Source organism: Pan troglodytes, chromosome 10 (genome assembly GCF_028858775.2).
Source record: "Pan troglodytes isolate AG18354 chromosome 10, NHGRI_mPanTro3-v2.0_pri, whole genome shotgun sequence".
In the NCBI taxonomy this organism is placed as follows: Eukaryota; Metazoa; Chordata; class Mammalia; order Primates; family Hominidae; genus Pan; species Pan troglodytes.
The window spans coordinates 18,653,266-18,673,860 of record NC_072408.2 but is presented as its reverse complement, the minus strand read 5'-3'; the positions used below and the strand labels follow the sequence as shown (position 1 = coordinate 18,673,860).

The window sequence follows — 20,595 nt, the reverse complement described above, 5'->3', positions numbered from 1 at the left end:
CTCCAGCCTGGGTGACAGAGTGAGACTCCATCTCAAAAAAAAAAAAAAAAAAAAAAAAAAAAAGAAAAATCATCATCATGATAAGTATTTTATTTTCTGATGTATCTTCTAAATACTTCTAAAATGATTTAAAGCAAAGTTTCTAATGTATAGATAATTACAAAAGCATTTGAACTCATTATTTGGAAATTTTATTATACATAAATTTGAAAGGATACTAGAAATTAGCCACACTCATTAATAAAAAGCTGTTCTGCCTCTGACTGTGTTGGACGTTATGGTTCATCACAATTCTGTACAAACATTTCACCATATTGTAAGTCATCCAGCTTCACCTTTCCACCACCATCTCCACTTTCTATTTTATTCCTGGGGCTGCTCCTATGTAGGTCGGTGGGGAAAGGGATGTCAGGCAGCCTCTGTTGGCAAGAACTGTGATAATTTGGAAATGTTGCTCAGGCACTGGGCCGTAAGATAGGCATTTGGCGTGAACACACATGACAAGATCGAGATAGCCATGTAACAGGCATAAGAGAAAACACCCGACCAGGTGACAGGTATAGGATGTGTTGGGATTAAGGCTGACTGGATCTTTTTGAATTGCATTTACATGGCTTATTATTTAACTTCTTACATTGTTTACAAAAAAAAGTAAACATATTTTTGATATGGTAGAATCAACGCTTTGCTGAATTAAAAATTACTCATGATGATTTTATACTTTAATTTTTTTCCTAGAGGCTGAATGATTTCATGCACATTTTAGGCTTGCTTTCTTTTTAAAGATTACGCTGTTTTATTTCTAAGCTTCTGCGCTTTCCAAGAATGGGGCTACTAAACCATAAAGTAATATTATTAAATGTTCCTTTTTACTTAAGCATTTTTGTACTTAGTTCTATAATTTATGTTATTAAGATTAAGACAGGGCCCAGGGTTTGCCATGAAACATGCCACTACTATAGAAATCTATGTTATACCCCATACAGTTTCTGGAAAATATTCCAGTGAAATTAGTTATTTCTGGGATAGCCTGGATTTTTTTTTTTTGAGATTGTCCTCTTAAAATTGACTACTATAAAGATAATTTATTAAGAATGTTATCAGTAATTGAAATGTAATTTTAATTAAAATCTAATTTTCTCTGATAGTTGATGTTTGATAATAGCCTCTTTGTAAAGATTTTCATTCGATTAACTTTTATACTCATAAAGATCTGTATATTTCAATTGCCAAAAAATCTCGTTGGTTGGAATTTTCTTGTATGGTATTTTAAGCATGTATTTAAAGCATAAGCAAAGTAAAAATGTGTTTTTATTCTTATTAATGGCCAGTTTTACAAACATTGAATTCCTTGGCTGCTTCTGTAATCAACAACACTGATCTCTGTACTTGCTCATCACTTATTTAGTGCCAATTATTAATTGAGGTGATATTAGGTGTTGAAGATACTATCATAAAAACACATAGCTTAGTGTGGTATGTATGCATGTATACAAATGACTGCAAGTGAGCGAAAAAAGTGACAATGTTTATGTGATGAGAATACCATAGGGTCCAAGCAAGGCATGATAAAATGTGCCTTGGTGAGTCAAGGGAAATGTTACAAAGGAACTGAAGTTTAGAAGTAATGCTGGACAGAAGAGTGGTGAAATTTCTAGGCTACAAAAACATCGTGAGCAAAGCTACAAGTACAGAAAATGGAATCATTTTTTGTCAGTCCATGGTGGCTGTGGGTAAGTTACAAGTAGGACATTAGTTGGTACCTGGAGAGATTAGATCACAGAAAGTTTTCTCTAAGTATGGGAAATTGAGATTTTATTCTCTAGCTACTGAGAAATAATAGAAGGATCATAAGCAAGGAAAGTTCAGATTGTAAAACGAGAGAACTCATTTTTGCAGTCAGCTGTAGGAATCATTAGCTAGTGGTGGTGGGGGGTGGGGTGTGCCTGGGATGTGCCTGAAGTCAAAGTAACCTATAAGAAGCCTAACTAAGTAGTTAGGAGAGGTGACTAGCTTCTCAGTTAGGGTAGTACAGGTCAAGGGGAAGAAGAGGGCAAAGTCTCTCACAAATGTTTAAGAGGAACATCACATGGGAGGGGAAATCTTCCAAAATTTTATTTTAGGAAACAAGATGAACATTGATACCATAACAGGAGACATTTGATACATTGAAATGTTGATAAAATGGCATGTTTTGAGGAAGAGAAAGATAAATAATGGTTTCATTAAGCACATCCTTGAGTTTGAGAAGGCTTTGTATGATCCTCCTTCTGTAGACAAAAAAAAAAAAAAAAAGTGAGTCTGGATTTAGGATGTATCTAAAGATAAATATTTGGTGTAGTTTTGACCATCTAGGGGAAAACTGGAGAGAGAAGGAAAAAAGTTCAGAAAATGGATAAAAACAATATTTAAGCAACATTTGATAGAGTATCCCCCAAAAGACCGAGAAGGTATTGTGAGGTAAGAGAAAAATCAGTGGAATCATTTCGTTTCAAGAAATCATATCAAGAATGGTGAGGTAAGCTGTAGAATTAGATATCAAAAATAAGTGAAGAAAATTTATACACCTCTATGGAGAAGACTCCAATGCCTGAGCCAACTGTCAAGGTTCATCTTATATTTTATATCATTAGGAGGGAAATAAAGAGAAATAATTCTCAAAATTAATTCAACTACCATGTAAATGAGAAGAAGCTTGCTGTTAACCACAGTTCTTTAGTTTCCTCTATTTGCTAAACATTTTATTATGTGGACAAAAAAAATTAAAAAGGATGTAACTTTCAAAAATGGTTCTTACTCTTAAAAAGATAATTCTGGTTCAACATAAATATGTACCCAAAACAAGGAAAATGTATATAAATCATATAAATAAAAATATAATCCTAAAACAGTGCTAAGTAAATTATGGCTCTTAATATTCTTTAACTGAACATTCAGGCCAATGGAGAAAACAATTTATTGGGTGAGGTTTCCTGAGTAATTGGAAGTACTATAGCAGAGCAATTCCATTGTGAAAGTGTTCAGGTTGGAGATGAACCTTCAACAAGAGTGTGACTTGCCCTCACTAAGAAACAAGATCAAGTGTTATTCAAGGGTGATGCCTAATAAGCACAAACTTTAGCTTTATGTTTATATGCAAAATAAGTGATTATGATAGGAACCCTACCAGTGTTAAGATTGGATTACTTTAATCCACATTAGAATATGCTTTCAAGAGTTTGCCATTTTTAAATGGGTAAATATGGTTTCCCTTGGTGCTATGCATCTCTTGTTTCTCTTTGCTTCTTTCATGAAATGTCTAACTTTCTTTTATTTGGACTACGTGTGGCCATGTTCTTTTTAACTAACAAAAAAATAGCGCATCGTGTATGTGTTCTCAGTTATATGCAATGGAATCTATTGCTGTTGCTTAATGTTTTAGTTTCACAAATTTTTATGGAGTATTTTGCTTTAGTTAGAGAGTCTATTCTTATATTATGCTGTAAATTGAAATCTTATGGGTTACCACCTGTGTAATGAGGTCTGTACCTTTTTGAAAATCTGTCCTTACAATTGGATATGCTATCTTGTACTTAAAATTCCTTATAGGACAGGAGCTTTACCAGTTGCCTCTATGAGGGGTTGAAGAGAAGGTAGGGTCTTTCTGAAAAGCAGTTATGACATAGACAGACACAGAAATGGTGGACCACATATTTTACCATAAGGTCTGGTTAGTTAATTTAAAATTATTTATTATGTGAATTCATTCAAAGCGGGGCTAAAACACTTTAGTTTGTAACTCCTGATTGATTTCTCCTCCTTAATGCTCAAATGAATATACCAGATTTCCTTTATCACATGTAAGCAGAGACGTTATAACCTGTGGCATCTCTCAGTTTCTTTATTTTTTTTTATATATTATTAAAATATGGCACTTGGAATAAAAACCTACATAGATGAGTGGCATAGTAGTTCCATTTTGAGCTCCAAACATAAAATTGGAATTCCAATAGCACATCTTTGTATTTTGATGTTTCAAAGCTTTTTAAAGTAACACAAATCTTATGACTTGCACTATCTTTGGCTGTTTAAATTGTAAAAATGAGTCACTGACACTTAAACTCTATGTGAAGAAAATCTTTGTTTCTGAAACCATTGATGTAGACCTACATATTTAAGTCTGTGTTCTTTTCAAATTTCAAGAAAGAATACTATAATGTAGATACAAACAGATAGTTGGAAAAATCTATTAAAAATGAAGATGTGGCCGGGTGCGGTGGCTCACGCCTGTAATCCCAGCACTTTGGGAGGCCAAAGCGGGCAGATCACGAGGTCAGGAGATCGAGACCATCCTGGCTAACACGGTGAAACCCCGTCTCTACTAAAAATACAAACAAACAAACAAACAAACAAACAAAAACAAAAAATAGCCGGGTGTGGTGGCGGGCGCCTGTAGTCCCAGCTACTCAGGAAGCTGAGGCAGGAGACTGGCCTGAACCCAGGAGGCGGAGCTTGCAGTGAGCCGAGATCGCACCACTGCACTCCAGGCTGGGCGACAGAGCGAGACTCCGTCTCAAAAACAACAACAACAACAACAACAACAACAACAACAACAAAAAAGATGTTCAGAAGTTAAAAAAAAGTTCTGAAGTATGTTCTTGATCTCAAAGTAGAAGCTCTTTTTCATCAAGGAGAACCTTGTTTCATTTTTAAATGAAAGTAGAGATGCAACCCCGTCTCTAAAAACAAAACAAAACAAAACAAAACAAAAAAACAAAAATTAGCTGGGCCTGGTGACACTGGCTTGTAATCCCAGTTACGTAGAAGGCTGAGGTGGAAGGATCACTTGAGCCCTGGAGGTTGGGGGACTGCAGTGAACCAAGATCATTCCACCGCACTTCAGCCTGGGTGACAGAGAGAGATCTTGTCTTAAAAAAAAAAAAAAGAAAGTAGAGAATTTGCTGCTGTTGTTTAATCTTGAGTGATGAAGTCACATAGCCAAAGCCTGCAGAGTTGTGTTTATACTAATATTGTTTTTATATCTTTTCATATTGTTTATAGAAAGGATTTAAACCAAGCAGGAAGATAATTTTTGTGAGACCTGGCAAATCTAGTCATAAAAGTGGGAAATTGATTAGATGAAAACATAACTTTTTATAATCATTTATACAGTACCAAAAAGCAGTAAAATTTTAAAGAAATAAATATTGTGAGGTAGTAAAAGAGTATACATATAAAAAAGCTCAAATTATGCTTTTGGTAGCCTACTTTCTTGAATAAATTAATGGATTGGTCCTATTCAATATTGCATTTCAATGTGATAACAGAGTTAAGACATATGCTTTTTGCATGTGCCTGGGTGTTAAGTTTGTAAATACAACCAGCAAGAAAATCATTCATTTCATAACAGATACAGGTGTAGAAAGGACTTTTTTGTTCTCTTTTCTGTCAGTGAAAAGGCTTCTAAGATTCTGTTTATCCCTGGTTCTTAGGTGAAGAGTACAATTTTATGAAGAGGGATCCTGGAGAAGTAAACTCACTTGAAGAAAGATATGATTTTGACAGTATCATGCGCTATGCCAGGATCACCTTCTCAAGGTTGGAGTCTCGTGTTATACCTTTTGACTATTAATTCCTTTCCTCCATGTGGCTCTTCACAAAGCTATGTTTGAGATTAGAAGTATAACCACTTTCAAAAATTGTTGCCTCACTGCAGAAATAAAGTTGAAAAATAGTTGATTAAAACTTATTGCCTTTGGAAGTTTGAGGCGGGTGGATCACCTGAGGTCAGGAGTTCGAGACCAGCCTGACCAACATGATGAAACCCCTTCTGTACTAAAAATACAAAAATTAGCTGGATGTGGTGGCACGTGCCTGTAATCCCAGCTACTTGGGAGGCTGAGGCAGGAGAATTGCTTGAACCCTGGAGGCAGAGGTTGCAGTGAGCCGAGATCATGCCATTGCACTCCAGCCTGGGTGACAGAGTGAGACTCCAAAAAAAAAAAAAAAAAAAAAAATTACTGCCAACAAGCATTTAAAAGGCATTTTAAAAACATATTTTTACATTTTCTACCAATTACATAAATTTAACGTGACAACTAAGATGGCATGAATTATTTAAACAATTTTATATTCCTAAATCATTTAAAAGTCCAATTAAAAGGATTACCAAACCAATCATTATGTTAAGTTGGTGAAGCATTATTTAATGAAAATTAGACATTTTTAAGTTAAATTAAATATGGTTATTCAGTTGTTCAGTAGGAATGTCACACTCTATGTGACCTGTCCTTTATACTGTGTATTTTTATTGCTCAAATACCACTTATGCTCAAAAATTGATATTACTAAAGGAATTCTCGAACATGTTAGAAAGACATTTTACCTCATATAATTTAGAATTATATTTCACCATTCATCAACCTTAAAATTCTTTCATTAATGACTGAATGCTATTTTTAAAGAATGCAACAATTTGGGTTTTTATCTACTTCATTCTAAAGATGAAGCCATCAGGCCAATAGTTCCCAGGTATTGAATTTGGAACTGAAACCATTAGACTCATCCCTTTTTCCGTTTATGCCCAGTTTACACTCACATGTCCATTTCAACTCATTTTTTTGCCCACTTGTGTCCATTTCACAGTTCATTAACATCTATTTCTAAAGGCAAAGTCACGAAGAAGAGAAAATACTTCAAATTTGTTCCTCTGTTTTTATAAAAACTTCTTGGTAAAAAGTAGAGAAAGATGAGTAAATGAGCCCTTAATACTTGGACACATTTTTAAATTATCCATTTTTACCAAACCAAACTGTATTATTAAAAAAATCAGTGTTCAGTGTATTTTAAAAATATTCTCTTCAAAAGTATATTATAAATCTATATGCACATATGTATTTATTTGTTCAATTATATTAACTATCCAAATGCTTATCATTTCTGTTTTTTAGAAGGACACAGTTTATTCAACAGAAGGCATAAAAATTAGAATTATCTTTCCCAAAATATGACTTAATATCTCTGTTTTTCAGCTGTTCACCAATAAAACAATACTGGCGCTATTCTTTTTGTTCGTTTGTTTGAGATGGAGTCTCGCTCTGTCACCGGGCTGGAGTGCAGTGGCACGATCTCGGCTCACTGCAACATCCACCTCCCGGGTTCAAGCAATTCTCCTGCCTCAGCCTCCCAAGTAGCTGGGACTACAGGCTCGTGCCACCACGCCCGGCTAATTTTTGTATTTTTAGTAGAGATGGGGTTTCACCACGTTGGCCAGGATAATCTCGATCTATTGACCTCGTGATTCGCCTGACTCGGCCTCCCAAACGCTGGGATTACAGGCGTGAGTCACCGCGCCCGGCCAGGACTATTCTTAACATAGAAAAACTTCAGCACATTAGCCACCTCTGCAGGGCATTGAAGGATAACTGAAGTCCAGGGCCAAGAACACTCAGGGATGTCAGGTGCCTAAAAGTACTTAGGGGCCTTAAAAAATTTAAAACCAAGTATACTTCAGTATCTTAATGTTTGCAAATAACTATAAAATAGCCTTGGAAAAAATGAGCTCACACACACACACACACACGCACACATATGACCCATCATAATAAATAAATATTGAAATCTATTATTTACACTCAAATAATTTTACATTTTCTTCTGTTCAACTACTTCAAGACTGGAATGTTTTTAGTCAAATATTCATGAGTGTGAAATCCCTCATTTCTCCCTAGTCTGAAAGGAGAGCTTTCAGAGATGTAATTCTTCTCAGATGTCTCCTGAAGTTTTGATTTGCAGTAAAAGCAAATAGGAATCATCCACCAAGTTAGGAAACAGCTATGCCCTTATGGGTTTATCTGTGGCCCTGGTATTAGCAGTCATCTTCCAAATCTGAGACATTAAATTGGCTGTCTTGATTGTTCTTTTGCCACTTGTCAATAAGTCCTTCTCAAATTCTTCAGTAATTTTGCCTTTAAAAATTTTTTTCAAGAGCCCTGAATCATTGAGAAGTTCTTCCATGTCCTCATCTTTGTATCAGAACATGCTTCCCTTTTCCTTATCTCATTCATGTTTTTCTTCTTTTCTTTTTTGGCCTTCTGCTTCGACCAATCTTTATTTTTTATGAATTTTCTTCTCCCTTCATTTTCTGTTTTTCTCTTTTCTTTGTTGCTCCAGTAATTTCTGCCTCTGCTTTTCTCTAATTTTATCTTTAAATGAAATAGTGTCTGTATTAATGTCCACAGGCACAAAATCTGGAAACTGCTTTCCTCTCAATTCTGGCATCTTGGGCATTCTCAGCAGGGAAAAACCTCGAGCAAGACTTGCAAAATCAAGATTATTTAATCTGAAAATCAGGTTGCATTCTTACTTTGCATAAGCCTGGACATAGGACACAAAAGCTTTCATGCCCTTTTCAAACACAGATGTTTCTGCCAGGGTCATGGACTTGAGTTTTGGCAGAAGGTCAGCTGTGTTTTTCTAGAGTTTCATCTCCGCCAGGGGGCATTTTTGGTTAATTGCAAGGAAATTGATGTATGACTCTTCCACGGGCGGGAGGAACACCAGAGCTCTGCCTCTGTGGCCAATGAGGGCTGTGCGGCTACAGTGCTGCACAAAGGCACTTGCATTGTAGGGGCGATTGTACTGCAAAACCCAGTTTACTTCAGGAACATTGATTCCTGGGCCACCACATCAGTGCACACTAAAATTCCACTTTGCAATTTGCAGAACAATTGCAATTTTCAATTTGCATGAAGATCGTATTTCATCTTTCCATGGATGCACACAATCTTCACACTCTTCATCAGCACCTCCAGAGCCTTCCTGTAGTATTCCACACAGGTGCAGGTGCTAAAGAAGACCAGGTGTTGCTCTTGCTTATGACTGCGAAGAAAATGTAGCAGCTGATTAAATTTCTCATCTGCCTTGCATACCATGTAGTAGTTTTCTAGGGGAGAGTGGTGTTCTGGGCACTGCTGGCTGCCACACCCTTCTTCACTGAGACTGGACAGGGTTCCGGCGTCCCACTCTCCCCAAGTTCTCCACTTCCTGCTTCTGAGTGGCAGAGAAAAGGCCTGTTCTCCTCTGCTTTGGCAAAAACTCCAGGATGGTATTTATGCTTGCCTCAAATCCCATGTCCAGAAGTCTGTCTGCCTCATCCAACACCAGGATATGCAGGGATCACACACAGCTGGCCAGATACAAGCCTTCTGCCTTCCTTCAGAACCTGTCTTCAAGTGGCCTGGAATGGCCACAGTGATGTTCCCACCTTGTTGCTTAAACTCTTAAACTTGGAACAGAGGAGATCCTGAGAGCAGAGGAGAATCATTTATCATTATTATTTTTTTGAGATGGAGTTTCAGTCTTGTCACTCAGGCTGGGAGCAGTGGCATGATCTCAGCTCACTGCAACCTCCACCTCCCAGGTTCAAGCGATTCTCCTGTTTCAGCCTCCCGAGCAGCTGGGATTATGGGTGCCCACCACCACGCCCAGCTAATTTTTGTATTTTCAGTAGAGACAGGGTTTCACCATGTTGGCCAGGCTGGTCCTGAACTCCTGACCTCAGGTGATCTGCCCACCTTGGCCTCCCAAAGTTCTGGGATTACAGGCGTGAGCCACTGCGTCTGGCCTAGAATCATTTATTCTTTCTGTCCTTCATAGATGATAAACCAAAGTTTTAAATAGATGTTTCCACTTATCCTGCCCTCTTTTCCATGTTCAATTGCTCATTTCCTGGTAAGCACGTCTGCCCTGGCTGCCTGCAGTCCCCTTCCCTATACCTGCCATTGCCCTGCCTGCCAGTCAGCCTTGACCTATCCTCTCCTAAGGTTTCAAAATGATATGATTCATTTTTCGTAAATAAACTTAACATTTCCACATCATATCTACCAGTTAGAAGGATAGTAGTCTGATTGCTTCAGTTCATGTTTTTTTGGGTCTTTAAAGAAGTTGTTTACTAACATATTTAAATGGCTTCTTTCAGGAAAAGACAAATTTGACACACTTCTCTCTCTGCTCCTCACCCCGAAGTATTTGAAGTTTCTTTTTTTTTTTTAATTGTGGAAAGAATGCAAAACATAAAATTTACCATCTTAGTCATTTTCAGCATACAGTCTGGTGGCACTGAGCACAGTCACATTGTCGGGCAACTGTCACCACCATCCATCCACAGAACATTGTCATCTTCCCAACCTGAAATTCTGTACCCATTAAACACAAACTCTCCATTCCCTCCTCCTCCAGCCCTGGCAAACATTTCTCCATTCTCTGTCCCTACGAAATGGATGACTGTAGGTAATTCTTAGAAGTGGAATCATGCAATATGTTTCCTTTTGTGTCTGGCTTATTTCACTTTGCATGATGTCCTCAAGGTTCATTCATGTAGCAGGGTGTGTCAGAATGTCATTCCCTTTTAAGCCTGGATAATATCCCATTGTATGGATAGACCACATTGCGTATCCATTCATTCCTCTGCGAACACTTGGGTTGTTCCCACCTTTGGGCTATTGTGAATAAGTCTTCTGTGAACATATGTGCAGAAATATTAAAAATGATTCATAAAAGATAATTGATTCAACCAGTCCTCCCTTAGCTTTGCTATGGGGTAGACACAGTGCCAGTGGCCACAATAAACAAGACTGCAGACACAGCCAGCTGCCTCCTGGACCTCAGAGCCTAAAAGGAACAGAGACTCAGTGTTGTGAGATAACTGTCAGGACTGGAGAAACAGGGTCCCCATGAGCACATGGGCGGTAGCCTGCCCACCTCCCCCTAAAAAAGGCCCCAGAAAAAGTTGTGTGACTTAGTATCTGGGCTCTGAAAAGTGAATTTGGGACAAGGTTGTGGGAGCAGGCAGGAGAGGGCAGAGCAGATGGCAGAGACCAGAGGCATCTGAGTCAGTGGAAGAAATGTGGGGGTGCAGCCACCCAGGGTGAGGCACACGCAGGAGCCAGAGCAGATGATGCCAGCCCTGTGAACCTGTTAACATCTTGGGTTTATCCTAAAATAGTAGGAAGTCACTGAAACATTTCAAGTAGGGAAGTGACAGGATCTGGTCTGCACTGTACACGAACAGCCTGTCTGTGGTGTGAGTGCATTGGACTGGATGAAGGCAAAGTTCAGACAGGAAGTGACTGCTCATAGCCAAGCCATCAAGGATGGAGGCCTGAGCTCACTGGATAGCAGGGAAGGAGATAAGGCACAGCTGGGGGTGACTGAGCCCAGGAAGTGAGAGAAAAGGTGGCATCGAGGAAAGAAAGCCACAGGTTTTTTATAACAACAAGTTAGTTATATTTATATAGCCAATGAATATATATACAAATTATATTTATATATAAATATAATTTAAATATACATATGTATTTATAATTTATATATAAATATAATTTAAATATAGTTATATTTATACAACCAGTGCATTTATATATATATAAATGATATTTATATAACCAGTGAATATAGGACAAGTAGAGGAGTAGCAAAATACTGATGCTGTTGAGTGGGGTCTGGTGCTCATGTTCAGTTCTTCTCCAAGGATCTGGGGATATCCTGGTCTTGGTCTGGTCAGATCTTTCTTCATCAGCCTGATTTGCTGCAACCTGCTAGACCTTCTGGATGACCCACATCCAAAGAGCTACCATTTTCAGAGTACAATCTACGCCCTGTGAGCCTCAAAAAAGTCTGTTATGAGTTGAATTGTGTCCCCCCAAAATTCATGTATGGAAGCCCTAACTCCTAATATGACTATTTGAAGATAGGGCCTATAAGGAGGTATAAAGGTTAAATGAGGTTGTAAGTGTGGGACCTTAATCTGATAGGACTGGAGTCCTTATAAGGGGAAGAGACACAAGAGATCTCTTTCTCTGCATGTGCACAGAGAAGAGGCCACATGAGGCAAGAAGGCAGCCATCAGCAAGCCAGGAAGAGAGCCCTCCCCGGAAACCAACCCTGACGGCACTTCAATCTCAGACTTCCAGGCTGCAGAACTGTGAGAAAATGCATTTCTGTTGTTTAAGCCACCCAGTCTGTGGTATTTGGTATGGAAGCCCTGGCAAGCTGATGCACAGTCTTAAGAGGTAGGTATCATCATTCCCATTTATAGATGAGGAAACTGAGGCTCAGAGAGATTGACTTGACTAAGATCCACAGGTGGTAAGCCACTCATCCGCTGCCTTGCATTGGAGGCTTCCTTTTAGCAAGCCTTTTGTATTGGCAGAGAATTTTCTGCACATATCCTTGAAGAACCACGTCTTTACCCACTCTATTTCTAAAGCTCTAGCTGTGACTCTGCCTTCCAGCCTGCTGTGCAGATCCACACAACAATGTAACCACAGGGCCTGCTCTGCAAGATCACCCAGAGCAGGCTTCCCAGTCTCAGAGATGCAGAAATGTGCTGTACTTTCTCTGTCCTCCTGCAGTAGTGAGAGGGAGTTTTATGATAAGTCGGCTATATACTTTTCAGCTGGAGAAGAGTGACTTTGTGGCTAGACAGGATTCCACATGAGTTCCCTGCTTCCTAAGTGAAGCATGTGCTTCCTGCTGTGACTGTGACGCTGCAAGGTGCACAGAGGAGCCTTGCTGCAAGGCCTCCAGTCACCTTCCTGTAAGTGCCTTGAGTTCCCAACTGCCTGGCTGCAAGTCCAGTTCAACATGAACCCTACTGAAGCACGTTTTGAAGTTTTAGTTTGAACCAGATGAACTTATGATTTTTGTAAGTAAAAAATGACCAAATATCAGCAATTTCATGTGAATCAACCTAATGTAGTTGGCCCTTTAACCCTGCCCCCTCCGTCTCATCATGTCCTCTCAGGCTGCCCTCAGATCACCCCAGATCCCTGGCTTCCTCCTCCCACCCTCCCTGGCAGGGTCCCCATGATGGACGGGGATGGACGCCTGGGAGAGAACTCCACAAAGAAACAGAGAGGAAATGGTCAGAGAGGTAGGAGGATAGTGTCAGGGTCCAGAACACATTACCCCAACATGTGGCCCCTTGATCTGCTGAATATTTTACATGGAAGGAAATGCAGAAAACAGCAGGAGCAGGAAGGTAACTCTCTGACCCTTTCTCCCGTGAAGCATGGTCAGAAAGGAATTCTCTGACTTGCCTTGCCTGAAAGTAGGTCGGGAGACTCTCATTCCAGAGAGGTCCTGACTCAGTCCCCACGCCGCCTTCTTCCCTGCTGGCCTCATCCAAGCCTCTGCTTAAGGAGGGCTCCATGTCCAACTTTAGCAGCTCAGGGTGGATTTATTCCCCAGCTTCTAAGGGCATTTTCTTGTGAAGCTTTGTTCTCTATGACATAAGAGGAGAGGGATGTTTAGAGGAGCTGGGAGAGGAGACCCCAGGGGATTTCCTTGTCCCCACAGATGCATCTCTTTGTGAAGCAAAACACACGCAAAGCACCTAGCAGTGCCCAGCCCACAGTCAGTGCTCATGAAATGTTGGTTCCGTCTCTGCCCACTGCAGTTGGGACAAACAACACACAGGGTGCCAAGATTCAGCTTGATGAAGAAAAGCGTAGCCCACATTCCTGCTCCTGGGCCTTGTCCTCCGTGTTGCAGCTCAAAGTTAAGGACACCTCAGGTACCAGCATTGCTTGTGTTGAAGATAGGCCAGCACATCCTGTGCCCGGTGGTCCCCAGAAATGCTATTGCCTGCTGACACTCTGCATCTCCAGTTCATCCCCCCGTTCCTCTCCAAAGCCCACTCTATCTCCCTCGCCTCCTAATCTACCTGGAGCTCTCACCTCTCATCTTTCCTTCCCACTGCGGGGCAGGTGGCGATCTGCAGGCCTCCACGAGAGAGAACTGCCCTTACCCTGCCTGAGATACTCAAAGCCAGGGGCACTGATTCAGCTCTCAGCACTGAGAGGATGGACTGGGATCTTTCTCTGATGCCCTCAGTGGTCTGAGGATAAAGCGTGCCGGGCATGCAGGGTCTACAGGAAGTAAGACAGAGGGAGGCACTGAGCTGAGCACAGATAGGAAAAGGAAGAGCTCATGGCCCAGAGCTAAAGAAGACATGACCCAGTGACCAGAAGACCGTGTCCCAGTGGGAAAGGCACATCTTAGTGTGGAAGGGTGTGGACATCAGGAGGGATTTAGACTCAGCAAGGACTCAGGCTCACTGCCCTCTGCTCAGGAGAGCAAAACCCTCTAGGTGAGGTTTCCTCTCTGTGTCTTTAATCCTGGGAGCAGGTGTCAGAATCAAGGGCACAATCAAAATAGGATGACAGGGACATCTGAGATGTGCCAAATTTTCAAAGGCCTAGCTGTCACAGCTGGGGGCGGATGGGGAACAGTCTTCTCATGGGTCCACCCTGCCCTATATGGCACAGCCTAGGACCCTTCAGTCAAACCTGGCTCTTTCCACCCTCAGAGCAATGTCTCATCTGTTGCCTCTGAGTTAGGCAGGGCATATGTAATATAAATTTCATAGAAAGGGAAACTGAGGAATGGGGTGGGCTAAGTGACTTGGGCCAGAGGATAAGTGACTTGGGGTCAGGACTCAGATCTCCTTGGATCCAACACCAGATGTCCTTCTCCCACATGAAACCTTCTCCCTAATCTTAACACTTCTGTGGCTCCATGGTTTCATCGGCCATCACAGGAGAATGAAGCCACAGAAATTGCACACATGTTCACATGTGTGTATGTGCACATATTTGTGCATGCATGTACGTGTGTGTGTGTGCATGAGTAATGTGTGCACGTGTGCTGAGCAAAGTGGGGGAGGGTGGCAGTTCCTGATGATTTTCTCCATCTTGAACACTGTAGGTGCTTTTCCTGGGAGAGCCAGACAACCATGGTGTGTCAGCAGGAGGGGTCTCAGGACAAGACCTATGAAGTGAAGATGAACAACGACACAGAGGCCTGCATTGAGCCCAGCCTCCTCTCCACAGAGATATGAGCTCTGTTGCCCTCTTCCCAGGCTGGCCTCGGTGTGGGAATGGGTTTGGGGAGGCAGGGCCAGGTCTCTGAGATCCCACCTTGGGCTAATTGGCAGGAGGAGAGGAGATCACAGAGAAAAATCCGTACAGCCTATCTCTCTCTGCCTCTCTCTTTCTCTCTCTCTCTCTGCCACACACACACACACACACACACACACACACACACACACACGTCCTTTTTAGCTTGGCCTTTTCACCAGGAGCATTTCTAAACATTGCTTCTTAAATCTTTTAAGCTGTAACCAACAGACATAAATCTATTTTCTGGTGAGACTCAGTTCACACATACAGATGTTGACAATTAAACAATGTTTCAATTGTCAACATCTTATAATAAAACTGCCCAGAAGAGGGCACTGGTGGCAAATCTAGGCCTGAGTTTTTGTCCTTGCTGGAATTTTTGAAGTATTTTAGCTGCAGATCTAGATTCATTAAAAGTTATGACATCCACTTGGTCAGTTATAATGGGCCCTTAAAAGAATAGCATAGCATAGCATAGCATATCAAAATAGAAACCATCAGAGTGCATCAAATTTCACAAAGTTAAGTACTGTGTTGTGCAACACTGGCTGAATTGCCAATATCTGTATATATCTAGGCGATCTCTGTGTGAAACATCTTTATGACTGTGGGTGGCATTCATAGCAGTTGGAGACACACTGTTTCAGAAGCTTTTCTGAAAGGACTTTAGAGTGAGGAAGGACTAGCCTTGTCGGCTTTTGAAGACAGGAGAGGTGTGGCTGGAGGTGGTGGGAGGGGGCACCAGGCCCCTCTCCCCGGGGAGTGTCGGGGAGCAGCAGTCAGGCCAGCACAGCATGTGGCTTTCAGGGGACCTGGTGCTTTCTTCTTGGGAAGTTGGGGGAGGATTAGCAGAGATGCCTCCTTTTCCTCTGGCATAGAAAGAAGAATCTAGTGAGTAAGGAAAAACATGGAAATAGTCCCAGCCGGTGACTCTTGACAGATCACTCAACCATCCTGTGCCTTTGTGTCCCTGCCAGAAAATGGGGCAGCGGGGGTGACAGAACTACTTTTCTGACTCGGTGAAACATAGCCACTGTAAAACCAAGATAAATAGATAAATAATCTGATGTTCCTTATGAGATACTATTCTCTACATTGATTCTTAGAGAATACAAATTAATACATGACCACCTACCTTAGAAATCAGAAAAAACCTGTATTTTAACATATTTTAGTCCTTCTAGAGTTCTTGGTACACTCAGGCACTCTGCTATGTCATGAAGAACCTGGTCTCAATCCTCAGGGAGATTCCACAAACTAGGAAACTAGGAGGGTCTCAGAAGAGAAAGATAATACAGACAGTTTCTCACTAATCTCCCTCAGAGTGGTACAACACTGAGGGGTACAGGCTTCAGAGAAGGTTGAGAGCAGGGTGACCTTAATGGGTACCATGCACAAGATCAAACAAACAGAAGTGTGCTCTGCAAGAGTGGGGGTGATATGCAAAAGAAAAAAATATAAAGAGGCCTTACCTGGCTGAGAATGAGAATAAGGCTTGCAGGCATATACACATGTGGTCTTTGCACAACCAGCATTCCTGCACATCTATAAGTACTTCAAGTCTCTGTACTCTGCCAGGAACAGGTGTGAAGTCATCCTCAGAGGTGTGGGGTGGAACCATGGATCAGTGAGTCCATGGTCTTGTCTGGAAAATGGGGTTGGAATGCAACAGTGCTTCTTGCATGGCAGGCTGAACCAGTAGGGATTGTGAATTGAATTTTTAATAAAATAGAACAGACTAAAGTAGAGTAGGACTCACCAGGGTGCAATACACGCACCTAAGGTAAATAAAAGGCACGAGGTTCATTCCATTAGGTGCATCTGTACATGATGGGAATCTGTCAAATCTATGTCTCATTGAATCAAGGCTTGGATGCCCACTGGGGTCCCTATTAGCCCTGCTGTTCATCTACTGAGTGATTATAGGGTGCTTGTAGGCAGCTGCTTATGTGCTCTTGCTGATGAGGCAGGTTTCAGGGAACAGAGAAATCAGGGGCCTGAGAAGACCTCTTTAAAACCCCAGGGGAGTCAAACACTTGCTGACGGAGGCTGGAGTAATTTTGGTTTTTAAAGAAGACCTGGCTCTGGGGCAAATACCAGCACAGAGAGGACTGGGGAGGGTGAAGGCAGGCAAACAAGGGGCGTATTTTGACTCCCTCTGTGTCTTTTCCCATTTCATGGAAGGAGGTGTTCAGCTCCCCACCCACAGTGACCAGCGTGTGGAGCAGCTGATGTCTCAAGGATTTACTTTGGGAAGATGAGAAAAGAGTGCTTTTCATCTGTTGGTGTTTTTCCAGCCATATCAGTCTACCTGGTGAGGTGTGAGGGTGTGTGCCACCCTGTCCCCCCTCTATTGATGTTCCTCTCCTTGTGCTGCCCAGGTGCCATGTGACACAGGCTCCTGTGTGAAGGCAGATGGGAAAGCCCTAACCTCACTCACAGGGCAGCCCTCAGTCACCAGAGTCCAGGTTCTCCAGCAGCTACAATTTTAGGAAGTTGTAGGGAAATATATGGGGAAAGAAGTGTCCTACAATTGTCAGGGATGGGGCACCTTTGCCTGTCCCTAAGCACACCTTCCTCTTCCTGCTGCCCTTCCCAGCCCCAGCTCCCTGTCCTCCCCACAGCCTGGTGAGAGGGATGGTGCATTGAAGGAAGTCCAATGGGCAGATGCTTACACGGCTTCTTTGTGAAGCCACTTTTTGTTTTAACTTAATTCATTAATTTATTTTTATGACAAAGCAATGAAACATTTCTTTGTGGAGCCAAATACCAATGTAACAGGTAAATGGGTTTCTGCCACATCTCCACATTGTTGGGGGGATGCTTGAACACCTCCTACCACACACTCTTAAGGCCCAAGGTTGAGCTCTAGATGAGGGACTTTCCTACTCCTGGAAGGGCAGGCACTGTGTAGACAAACATGGAGAGAGAGCCAGAGTGACTTCCTTGTGTAGAAAAGTGACTTCCTTGGGGGGAAGAAAACCCAGAAAGAATACAAGGTCAACAAATAAAACTAAATTCAATATTTATATGCTAGTAATAACTGGACATTTAAAATTTTGCAAAAATTCCATTTATAATACCTCTGAAAAATGAAATTCTTAGGTATATAAGAATCTGTATTCTGAAAACCAAAAATGCTATAAACAAAATCAAAGAAAGCCCAAACAAATGAAGAGATATATTCATGGATGGGAAAACTCAACACAGTAAAAATTTTAATTCTTCCAAAACTGATCTATTCCTTTAAAGCAAATCCACCAAAATCTCAGCACAGGATATTTTGTCTGTATAGACAAACTGATTCCTAAATTTATATGAAAAGGTAAAGATAAAAAGATGAATTCAGTAGGAGGAGTTGTGCTACACAATTTTAAGTCCTACTCTGATGTTAGAGGAGTCACGACAGTGTGTGTTTTGGGGAAGGGCTGGATACAGAGACCAGTGGAACAGAACACAAAGTCCAGAAGTGGATCTACACAAACATGGCCAAGTGATTTCTAACAAAGCTGCAAAGGCAACTCAATAGAGAAACGAGAATCCTTCACCAAATGCTATGGGAACAATGGCATTTTCATGTGCAAAATTTGAACCTCAACCTAAAATTCCTATCTTATATCAAAATTAATTTCAATGGATCACAGATTTAAATTTAACATGGAAAGCTATTAAACTTTTAGAAGAAAACAGGAGAAATTTCAACACCTAGTTCTTAGACATGACACAAAAACAATTCATAGAAGGAAAAACTGGTAAGGCGAACTTCAAAATAATTTAGGGCTCTTGCTCTGTGAAGGATCCTATTACAGGAACAAAAAGAAATGCTACAGACTGAGTGAAAACATCTTCAAACCATATAACAAAGGACTTATATATAGAATCTATGAAAAACTCTCAAAACTCAACACATTTTAAAACACTGTCCCATGAGAAAATGGTCAAAAGACACGAAGAGACATTTCACCAAAGAAAATGTGATCAGCAAATATGCACATATAAATATGGTCAGCAACATTAGCCATTAAGAAATGCAAATTAAAACCACAATGGGCTACCACTGTGCCTGTTAGAATGGATAAGATAAAAAATGACACAAAATGTTAGCAAGAATGCAAAGAAACTGGATCTTTCATACATCGTGGGCATGACTAGAACACGGTATAGTGACTCTGAAAAGTATTTTGGCAGTTTCTTCAAAAACCAAATGTGCACTTCTCATGTGACCGAGCAATTATACTCTTTGGCATTTACCCCAAAGAAGGAAAAGTTCTCTCTCCTTAGGAGAAAAGACCACTTAGTATCGTGGAAGAATGTCCCTTTTTGCTGAGCCTTGAGGAATGAGGGAAAACTGATTTTCTGCTTTTTATGCTAGACAAAGAAATGAAACAACAACCAAAAAAAAGAAAAAAAAGAAAAAAACAGAAAAAAAAAAACAGGTGAAAATGAGGGAAGTGCAAATGGGTCTTTGAAGGAATTGGGATAGAAAACTGCATGTTTTTGGGACTTGAATGAAACGTTGTAGGTCTGCCAAGCCAGATCATCTTCGATGTTTCCTCTTAGATTCTATGGTTCTGGTCAGCTTACACTGTGAGCTAACATGCCCTAACTTAGCTTCTCTAAGTCCACAACAGATGAGAGAAAAAAAATGAGTTTTAAGGAATACAGCAAATCTTCACAGTTATCCCCAAGATTTGAAGCACACATGAGACTGAATGAAGATGAGATCCTCAGCTCTACTTTACCTCTCTCCATCCCCTTGAGCATCACCATTGTCAAGGCCAGGTGCTGACCAGGTGCAATTTCCCTCTCACTGGTCTTCCACGCAGTTTCCCATCGCCTGTCTAATCAGAGAAGGAAAGCTGACATAGGCACAGACTTTTTAGTATAGAGAAGAGAACATTCCAGCCCGTTTAAGGTTTCTTCCCATATTCCTAGTTTATGGACCTCCTGAGTGAAGAAAGAGCTTGAGGTCCTAGGTCCTGGGAGGATAGCATTTCTCTCATGACCCACGATGAGATTTTAGTGATCAGCAAATAGCCAAAAGGAAATAAGGTTTGCAGTTGCTGGCCCTAACAAGAAGATTAAAACAGGCATGACAACCGAATATCAACTCCATCTGCCAACCATCCCCCATGTCATTGTTCCCTTTCCACGATGGCCAACGCTATTGCATGAAAATCCTCCTTGAGTCGGAGGAAAACGCTATTACCAGACGGAGTCCTCAAGGTATATGTGAGTTCTTCATTGGTTTGATGGGTGTTTCCTTGCAACACTTCCACCCCTTTGGCTCACTTTGAAGTGAGCACCCCACTTTGGGGGGTGCTCAGAAGAAAGGTGTTCACTTGGGTCAGAGCAGAGAAAACTTCCCCAAATGAGCCCCTCTTGGCTGTGACTCCCGCCACACCAGGTAAAGAGCCACATTTTCTCTTCCTCTGCCTCCAGCTCCCCTGGTTTCCCACATCACTCCTGCTTTTCAGCGTTGTTCTCCACCTTCTGAATTCCCCTCTACCCCAGTCCTACTCTTCCTTGGCCCCAGCCCTTTTAAAGCTCTTCGCATGCCTCCATGTCTCTGACTTTTTCGTATCTCACTCTCCATTCAAATACTTCTACTACTGAAACTCCCTTCCAATTTTTTTCTGACTTAAAAAAATAT

The 20,595-nt window shown here is 41.2% G+C and overlaps 1 pseudogene; it reads right to left on the bottom strand.

Moving 5' to 3' along the window:
• Positions 1 to 6,033: 6,033 nt before the first annotated feature.
• On the bottom strand, positions 6,034 to 19,712 carry LOC112204105 (ATP-dependent RNA helicase DDX55-like; annotated as a pseudogene).
• Positions 19,713 to 20,595: the final 883 nt, after the last annotated feature.